This window comes from Anastrepha ludens, chromosome 2, assembly GCF_028408465.1.
Source record: "Anastrepha ludens isolate Willacy chromosome 2, idAnaLude1.1, whole genome shotgun sequence".
NCBI lineage: Eukaryota > Metazoa > Arthropoda > Insecta > Diptera > Tephritidae > Anastrepha > Anastrepha ludens.
This window is the reverse complement of record NC_071498.1, coordinates 61,116,835-61,127,501: the sequence shown is the minus strand read 5'-3', so window position 1 is coordinate 61,127,501 and position 10,667 is coordinate 61,116,835.

Here is a 10,667-nt window from a genome sequence, read left to right as displayed (position 1 = left end):
TAGGGATGATTATTTGAGCATCGGACAAATTATAATTTATTTAACATATATTCAACTATTCTGACACAAATTTTCATTAAAAAATATTAAAAGTTACAATTGTTATTAATATTAATGCAAAGACGTCATAAAAATCTGATGCACCCTGGTGGCCACGATACAGCGGTGAAAAATCATCTGAAAGCAAAAAACCAAAAAAAATCTTAATCTATACATCAATGTCTATCGTCGTATGTGGCGGTTTTTTTATTATTATTATTATTTTTTTTTTTTTTTTGAGAAAATGGTGCAGGTTTGAAAAATGAGTTTGTGTTTTTACCCTTTTTTGTTTCGAAAGCGCTTCCGCACCATTTTGTTGCCATATCCTCGCTACCAACTTGTTTAGCAGTTATTTACAGCATGACTATATCCAGTCTGTGCAGTTTAAGAACCTTATTAGGTTATGGACGTCTGAGCCAAATAGTTGTTCAAGATTTTCGAACAGCGGTTTGCCCAGGGTTGATATTCTCTCCTTCAATAAGGCTGAGAACTCACAAGGGAAATGGAAAATCGTTTCCTTTTTCTACGGTTGTTTACAACTGTGACAGTATTTGTTGGCTGCTTTTGGCTGCTTGTTAAACCAAAAGCCAGTTATCACTGCCGTCAGTCTGCAGGCATCCCTACTTTCATATCTATCAATATTGACGCTTGTTTGTGCTTGTAGGTGGGCCATAATGTTCTGATCTCTCCAACTGCATTCCGCGATTTGTAGCTATTTTAAGGAAATTACATTCTTAGTTGCGCTGAGTGGTGTGAATATCGATTCTGCAAGAAAAATGGCGGATTCCCCTCTTGCCAGTTCATTCGTTTTCTTGTTTCCTTCAGTGTTCCGATGTTCCTTCAATGTTCACGGGAAAAAGAAAAAAATAGCTTTTTTATAAACAAATGGATCACAAGAATATTTTAGTGATAATTAATAGAAAATTTGAGATATATGCAAAGGCCAATAATGTCAAAGAATATGACTGTAAAATTGCAAGTTAGTATCTTCATTACTTCTCGAGTTATATTGGCGTAAAACAAAGTATTTCAAGAAAAACGCGATTAGAGTTCTCGTTCCTACTGATCTTTCGTTCGACGCTCATAACTTCATGGACTTTATAGGGACTTTTTAGACTTCTATTAAGCTTAAAAGATTGAAAAGATATTCTTTAGATTGCAAATAAATTTTTAAAACAAAAAAATGGGAAATTTGAATGTGCTGGAGGAGCTGCCTTCCTTAAAATAAAAGTCTGCAATTTGTAACCTACAAAGTTCCGCAATTGCCAGTACTTCCGCTTGGGAGACCCTGCAAGCAAGCCTCCCTTACAGATTTTTCAATTCCAAACCTATGAGAATATACTTATATACACAATCCATTTAGAGCCATCTGTGTAGACAGTAGTGTCGAAGTTGTTTAGTAAAAGTTTCTTACTCCATTCCTCCCGAGATGGACCAGGTATCGCTAGGAGTTTTTCGTTTTTTGTCAATTTTTTTATATTTTTTTTAATTATTAATCTAACAATAAGAAACTAGCCTACAAATTTTAAAATCGAAATAAACAGGGTGTTTTAAATCAGATGATCTCAGTTTTAGCCAAACTTCACAAAACATTTAATTATTTCCATGCTTGGAAGCCTGCACATTATATTCTTGGTTTGAAATCAGTAGGTAGTTTATTTCAAAAATGTTGCCAGCAAACCTAATTTAATAAAAAACTTAGGGTTTAAAAAAGGAAATAAAAATTCAATGACTAAATTTTAATTTCATGGTGGCCCCACGCTGATGCGGTTGACTACAGCACTTTTTAGCATAAAACAGAAGAGATATCACTATTTGTCGGAAAATAGAGAAAATTTGTGAGGAAATAGAGAAAATCTAGTTTTACATAAATTTTTAGGTTAGGCAGCTGTTTCCAAATGCATATTTTTCAAAATACTCGATTAAACGATTACCCTATCAAGCAACCACCCGAAACTTCGGAAAGGAAAACTTACACATGGATATTTACATATATACATATGTGACTGTTTTTGGGCAACGCCCCCCCGGAAAATTTACTACTAACACACATGGAATTCTGAATTTGAATCATGCACAGTTTTCTATCAGTTTTTTACTACATAAGCAACTTCTAAACTTCACGCGTCGATGTTCTTATATATATACATATATAATTGGCACGTACACCCTTTTTGGGTGTTTGGCCGAGCTCCTCCTCTTATTTGTGGCGTGCGCCTTGATGTTGTTCCACAAAATGGAGGGACCTACAGTTTCAAGCCGACTCCGAACGGCAGATATTTTTATGAGGAGCTTTTTCATGGCAGTCGGGGGTTTGCCATTGCCTGCCGAGGGGCGACCGCTATTAGAAAAATTTTGGTGTTTCACCCAGATTCGAACCTACGTTGTCTCTGTGAATTCCGAATGGTAATCACTCACCAACCCATTCGGCTACAACGGCCATGTTCTTGGAATTATCAATTATTCTCTGAAACCTTACTTTTTTGATACTCCAGAACTGGTACTAAATTCGATAGACGAGATCTGGTAAGCTCAGTATCTCTTTCTTGATACTAAAGCTAAATTCGAAAATTTTTATTATCGAGGAGTAAAACTCTGTTTTAGCTCACATTACTACCACATTAGTCTAGGCGACGCAAGTTAGAAGAACGGAAGTCACAAACAAACGCCAACATTGATAAATATGGAACGAAAGAATGCCTGGAGGCTCACGGCAGTGATAACTGGCTTCTGGCCCATAGGTGAGCAAGCAGCCTTACAAATCATACTACCGTAGTTGTAATCAACCGGAGAAAAAGGAAACTATCCCATACTTCCTCTGCGAATGTCCTGCCCTATGGAAGGCGAGGTTGCTAACTCTTAGCAAACCGCTTTTTGAAAACCTCGAAGAGCTGGCTGATACAGACATAAACAACCTAATCGCACAAACTGGATATAGTCGTGTAGGAATAAGCCATATAACTTGTTAGTAGCGAGGATGTGACAACAAAATGGTGCAGAAACGCTCTTTGGATTCTTGGAGAATCACCATTTTTTGATTCCACCACCGTTTGATACTTGATGCAAGTGTACTCATTCTCAGCTCATATTTTTCTTTCTCTCCTAAATTATGCATTTATTTTATAACCAAATTTTTATTAAAATTCAGGTATGACTCACAATTATTGAATTCGAAAAATAAATATATTTGTGCATATACTCGTACAGTGAAACCTCTCCTAACGGACACCCCTATTAGATGAACATCTCCGTCTGTTGAAATATGCACTTTTGAAAAAATACAGACATATTTTTGTTTGAATGATTTAATATCGACATCTTTTACTCGTATTCAAATAAGAAATAGTATTAAACTAATTGAAAAATGAAAAAGTTCTAAAATAAGCTGCCCTCCCACTGAGTGAACAGCTCTCTTGAGCGAACCAAAGTTGGCTGACGGTGAATCAGTGATATTGTATACATACAGATGAAACACATGGGCAGAAGAGTCCCGGGTCTAGCAAAGAAAATACGAAATTTGTTTAATTCATCAACGAAGTTTCCCTCAAGAACAACGCAAACATTCCAGCACTGTTTTAACATTTCAGTACCACTTTTATCACTTTTGTGGAACGATTTATCTTTTGCCTCAAAATAGGCCTCAGTTTCAGCGATAACCTCTTCACTCGAGCGAAGTTTCTTTCATTTTTTTAAGGTCTGCGAACAGTGAGAAGTCGCTGGAAGCCTGGGAATTTGGCGAATACGGTGGATGGGGGAACAATTCGAAGCTCAATTCTCATCGTTTTGTCGTTGTTTTGATTGGCTTGTGACACGGTGCGTTGTCTTGATGGAAAAAAATTTGTTTTCTTTGCTATATGCGGACATTCCTTTGCAATTTCTGCCTTCAAACACTTCAATGACGCTGTGTAATATTCACTGTTGATGGTATTTTCCTTCTCAAAATGATCGATGAATATTACGAGACCACGCACATCACAAAATACCAAAGCCATAATCTTTCCAGCCGATGGTTGTCCTTTCGGGCGCTTTGAACGAGGTTCCACTCAGATAACGAAAGTTTTCATTCCGGAGGGAAGAATGAGATGGAAGAATGGATCCATCTTCCATACATGGTCACAAACCGACGCGAAAATTCTGGCTTATTACGTTTAATCATGGCCAAACACTGCTCAGAAGCATACGTGGGGCATCCACTTTGAACATGCAATATAAAGCCAACACATATCTTTACGATGTCAGCTAACTTACGTAACTTCCTTTTTCGACCATTCAAGATAATTTTATGGATTTTTTTGATGTTTTCTGGTGTTGCCGCCCTATTTCGACGTCCACTGCGTTGTGCATCATCGGTATCATTTTATTTTTGTTTCTGATGAAGCCGAGTCTCCATAACACTTTTCAAGCCATTGTTTCGCTTGAGCGGTATTTTTCTCATCATGAAGCAGTGTAAAATTAAAGCATGAAATTCTTTTTGATCCATTGTTTTGAAAATAATGAAAAGAGCGTCACTCTTAGCAGAATAACTCACGCGCTAATGAGTAGAATATCATGAAATTTTAACAGATGCAATAAAACTAGTGTCCTCTATATGTTAGGCCCGGGACTCTTCAGCCCATGTGTTATATATCAAATTCCAGCTCTAATCAAGCAAGTCATTTTATGACGTCACGGTCGTAATATGCAAGAAAACTGTGTTTATCACCTCGGTTGTGACACTCCGAAGACAGATTTAGCCACTCACAACATAAGTAGCAAGATGTACACCACAAATTGAAGGAGTAACTCGGCCAAACCCCTAAGAGAAGTGTACGCGCCAATTATTTTTTTTTTACATAAGTAGCGAATTGGTTGGCAATTAATGAATTGAAGCTGGTTCTGAACCGCACTTTTTTACAAATTCAGGCTTTTCTTCTAGGAGCACTCTGGCACACAATGCTTTGATCAAGGCGAATTTTTTACAGGTGATGGCAACCACATATAAGTAAAAACATACATGGATTTGTTGTTCTCTTTGGTGTAGGCATCACGTCAAAATCAGGGTGATTTGCTTGTGAAAAGTAAATAATGGAATTCAAGCTGCGCGTTTAAATTACTTAATACTTCCGATTAATTTATTGAAACTTAATAAATCCACCTTGTAATGATGGCGGATGTGCTACATAACATAATCGCGACTTGAGTAGGTAAATTGGTACTAGTCTTGAACCAGACTGTTTGTACTAAATCAAGTTCCCCTGCAGGGAATTATTTGATATTAAAACAAATATCAATGATTAAATATATTTATTGTGTTAGTGAAAACGATTTATATTCTAAGTACCATCAACACCTTACTGACACACTGGTATACTCGTGGTTATTATATCTGTGTGTATTTACAAATATGCAAAATATCACACTTTGGAATTAATGAGCAAAATTAAATGTAAACTATTAAACAATTGCACACAATGCAGGCTCAAATATGTATGTACCGATGTTTAAGGGAAGAAACTGTGATAGTAATGAAAACATAAATTAACAAAAACAAAAAAAAAAGAAATATGTAGATAAATGTATGAAAAAATAAGATAAAGAATTAAATTATTGCAATTCAGCTGGAATACTGCTCAGGTGCAAATTTGATTTATTTCATTTCAAAATGTATTTTGCCAAAATGTCAGTTGTTTTTTTTTATTTTATATATATTTACATTTTTTCAGTATTTTCACTGCATTAAAATAGTCGTGAAAAAATTAAGTTGAAATGCTGCTAATAATACTGTTATTATTTATTGCGACAACCAGGTAAGTGTGTTTAAAAAAATACGAACACATAATTAAACATTTAAAAAATTACTTGTTAATGAAAAATGTTAAATAATATCAGTGTAATTGCTGTGTTTAGTTACACATTAAAAAATACATATGTGGCAGAAGAATAAAAAAGTATTAAACACAAAAGGCGGTATTATATACAATAACAAGTAATATAATATGAATAAGTTCGTGCGGTTTTTTTCGAAATTTGAAACTTTATTGACGTAAAATGGTTACAAATTTAATATTCAAAATATTGTCCATCGCTTACTACTACTTTTTCCCATCTTTCTGGCAATTCACGGATTCCCTTTGTGAAAAATTCGGTCGGTTTTGCCGCAATCCACGAATCGATCTATTTTTTGACTTCATCGTAATTACGGAAGTGCTGGTCAGCCAGGCCATGTTGCATCGATCGGAAGAGATAGTAATCGGATGGCGCAAGGTCTGGACTATACGGCGGGTGGGGTAGGACATCCCATTTGAGCGTTTCTAAGTATGTTTTGACCACTTGTGCAACATGTGGCCGAGCATTGTCATGTTGCAAAATAACTTTGTCGTGTCTATCGGCGTATTGCGGCCGTTTTTCTCGCAGTGCTCGGCTCAAACGCATCAATTGTCGTCGGTAGACATCCCCCGTAATCGTTTCATTCGGTTTCAGTAGCTCATAATACACAACACCCAGCTGGTCCCACCAGATACACAGCATAACCTTCAGGCCATGAATATTCTGCGCCGACGTCGATGTTGAAGCATGGCCAGGGTATCCATACGTTGCCCGACGTTTTGGATTGTCGTAATGGACCCACTTTTCATCGCCAGTCACAATTCGATGCAAAAAACCCTTTCTTTTGTGCCGTTGAAGCAGTTGTTCGCATGCCATAAAACGGCGTTCAACGTCTCTTGGCTTCAATTCATACGGCACCCAATGGCCTACCTTTCGGATCATTCCCATGGCTTTTAAACGTTTGGAAATGGTTGATTGATCAACTCCCAAAGTTTTTGCAACCTCTTCTTGCGTTTGAGCCGGATCTTGATCGAGCAATTCCTCCAATTCGGTATCCATGAACTTTGGCGGCGCACCCTCGCGTTCTTCGTCTTCCAAGCCAAAATCACCACTTTTAAAGCGTGCAAACCACTTCTGGCACGTTCGCTCAGATAGAGCATGCTCACCATAAACTTCCACCAAGATACGATGACTTTCGGCTGTTTTTTTCTTCATATTAAAATAATGAAGAAGAATTCCCCGCAAAAACACATTATTTGGCACGAAATTCGACATTTTCAAGTGTGGTAAAAATATTGTTGTTTACGCTTCAAATAAAAAACTTATACTGACGTTTGTGCCTTACGACAGTAGCTCTCCAATGAATGTTTGGAAATGTGGATCGATGGAATAATAATCAAGTTACGCCATCTGTTGTAAAACCGCACGAACTTATTCATAGTTCTATATAAAAAGTATTATATTAAGGGGGAAGTCTACTGTGACAAGGGAAAAAACAGGCTTATTTTCCGGATTTTATTTCTAACAAAATATTGCTCGTACATAAAATCTATTTAAACTCTTATCTTTATTATATATTTAAGTTTTTGAAAAAAAAATTTTAAGTCAAAATATTCAAAATGGCCGCTGTGGCACTTCTGCAAGCGCAGGTCCGCTTTTCTTAGGTGCCTAAACGGTGTACATGAAATCTTACGTTTCGGTGATCTAAAACAAAAAAACAAAATATTGTTATCATATACATAGTATTGACTCTCGTCTGACGTAGGATTATGTCGATAAAAATTTTGGCGTTGAAAAAAAAATTCTTGGAATTTTTTTCTTTTTTTTTGCCTAAAATTGATGTTACTATTGTTTATAACAATTTAACAAATAACGATATCAAAAAAATCCTATGTCAGACGAGAGACACTATTACAGAGAATATATAATTAAATTTTTAAGCTGATTCATTTATCAGAACTCGAGATATCGTGTACACCGTATACAAAAACTTAGTTTCGAGAAAAATGCGTTTAAAGTTTCAGTTTTCAGCGTTTAAAGCTTTGGAGCGCTTCGGGAAAAGGTCGAAATTTCAACGAAGAAAAATTTAGCCAGATGTAACACATATTGTACCTTATTTAAGAGGGTTCAAAGTATTTTTTAAGCTAATAAAAAAAAAATCGATTTTTTGAAAAATTCACAGTAGACTTCCCCCTTAAAATGCCTTTATATTGGCAACGCGGGAATAGAGCTGACTTACCATAACTTTGTTGTTGCATTGTAAGCAAATTTTTCGTCAAGTTAATCGAGCATAGAAATAGCGAGTGGGGAAATGGCGAATAGAAGAGGCCTTAAAAGGCATTCATTTATTTTGCCACCTCAGCTGGCATCACATTAGCTCATCTCAAGGCTCAACGTTTGGAGTTCAACACACATTTGCACATTAGGCTAGGTTAGGTTAAATGGCTGCCCTTGCTAAGGTCCCCTTGAACAAATATTTCATTTGCACATTAATTGTGAATAAAATTATTGAAAAAATAATAATTTATGATACCAACTGCGTTTGGTGATACGCAATGCCTTTTGTGTCATTTTGAAATTCAATAACCCTTTGAAGCGAAATATATTTTTATAATGGAAGCGATTTAAGGGGTTGTATACAGTTAAAATTAAAAAAAATCGATTTTTTTGCTTAATGTACATATATTTAAGAATACACACAGAAGCTTTAAAATCGTTCCGGTGAATATTTTCGAAGTTACACGCAAATTTGAAAAGGCGCTTCAGAGTACTTGAAAGTATAAGGCAAACTTTAAATCCGCTTTTCTCAATATGGTGTTTTCAAAGTCGGTTAAACCGATTAGTTTCAAATTTTAACGCGAACTTCCTAAATATATTTTTTAGAAATTAATGGAAGATTTTTTCTCGCCGATAAATATTTTTTTTTTCTATAAACTATTTAAAGCCGAAGTTTTGGTCAAAAATCGATTTATTTTTAGAAACCGTCATTTGTCAAAAAAAGTTTATCATACTTATTCCTTCGATTAATTACTAGATTTAACATTACTTTAACGAAATCTGTTTTGTTTTATAATTTCAGAGGATCCAGTTCAGAGGTGGTCACCGCAAAACGTCGTTTTTAAGAGGAGCTCCCGGAGATCAGCTCTAGCTCCTTTCCAAATAAATGTTTTCACTAATATACCTATATATATATATATGTATATATATAATTGGCGCGTACACCCGTTTTGGGTATTTGGCCGAGCTTCTCCTCCTATTTGTGGTGTGCGTCTTGATGTTGTTCCACAAATGGAGGGGCCTACAGTTTCAAGCCGACTCCGAATAGCAGATATTTTTTATGAGGAGCTTTTTCATGGCAGAAATACACTCGGAGGTTTGCCATTGCCTGCCGAGGGGCGACCGCTATTAGAAAAATATTTTTCTTAATTTTTTGATCTTTCACCGAGATTCGAACCGACGTTCTCTCTGTGAATTCCGAATGGTAATCACGCACCAACCCGGCTACGGCGGCCGCCTAATACTAAGTCTTGAAATACAGTTAAAAGATAACATAATATGTGTACAAATTTTTAGATTATTAAATTTAAAAGTTTTCTCAGAAAAAATTCTGGAAAATTCGCTTTTTTCGGCCTTCTAACTGTATATAACCCCTTAATTGAGTTCTGGAGAAATTTAGATAACAATTTGTATACTTAGCTCTATTTCCTTTTCAGTTATTATGACTTTTTCCTTCCACGTATTTTTGCGAACAAATTGTTTCTATTTTTATTTTTATTTTTTTATTCCATCTAAAGAAATAAATAAAATACAAGCCATTTTAAAAATATTCTTCTAACCAGGCACAGCATTGAATAAACTACGTTTTGAAGAATATGGTTCCTTTGTCATCAATTTAATTTCTTGAAACAAAAACTAGGATTTAGTGCAAAATAAATGATATTCAGTTCCTTCATTTTATACATCATAGTGGAGGACAACAGTTTTAATTTTTCGTTGTTGAAACTTTGGTCTGTAAATTTTACTCTGTCTTTCCTTGAAAATCACCACAGTGGGAATATTTGTATTCAATCCCCTAAAAAAAGACCTTTTCATCAATAGTGAGGAAGTGGCAAATAGATGAAGCAATTGGTATAAATGAACATATCTTGGCAGCGCTGGAATAGAACTGCCTAAAATTACATTTGTTTGTGAAAGAGTGAGCTTACCTGTATTATGAAGTATAACCATGTTCAAATGATTTTTATCTATTTCAATCTATCGTCGCCGAGGCATAACCAGAGAACATTGATGCGTAGGTAGATAAGGTTCAGCCCTGGCCCGTTCTTCACTTTGGGGAGGAGCAAAACCTGGCAAGATCAACTGAAAAATTGCTTCACCACAATCAATCATCATACATTAATGTTCTCTGATTTAAACAGAGAACGCAAAGGTGATAAATACTAGGTATGCTCGTTAGATATGGCTTTGGATCGACGTCATTCGATTTGTGCTTCACAAAATTTAGCTTTAACTTAATTTTGTTGTTACTTTCACTTGCAAATTCGTCGTCCAATGAGCCAATCAGAGGGATAGCGAATAGAAGAGGCATAAATACTACTGCCGAACTTTTCGTAAAGTTTTTTCTCTTTTGGAGAAATTTTTCTTACAAATGGAGAAAATCTCACAATTCTTATGTAAACGTTTTTCCGTAGAAAGTGTTTTCGCAAGTCACTATCAGAGCCTTTGAGTCATTTTGTGTTCTTTGACTAGGATAGAATCAAAGGTCACCAGTTGTACAATGTACAACGCTAAATTATTCGTCCTAGTCGGCAGTCACGCGCAGT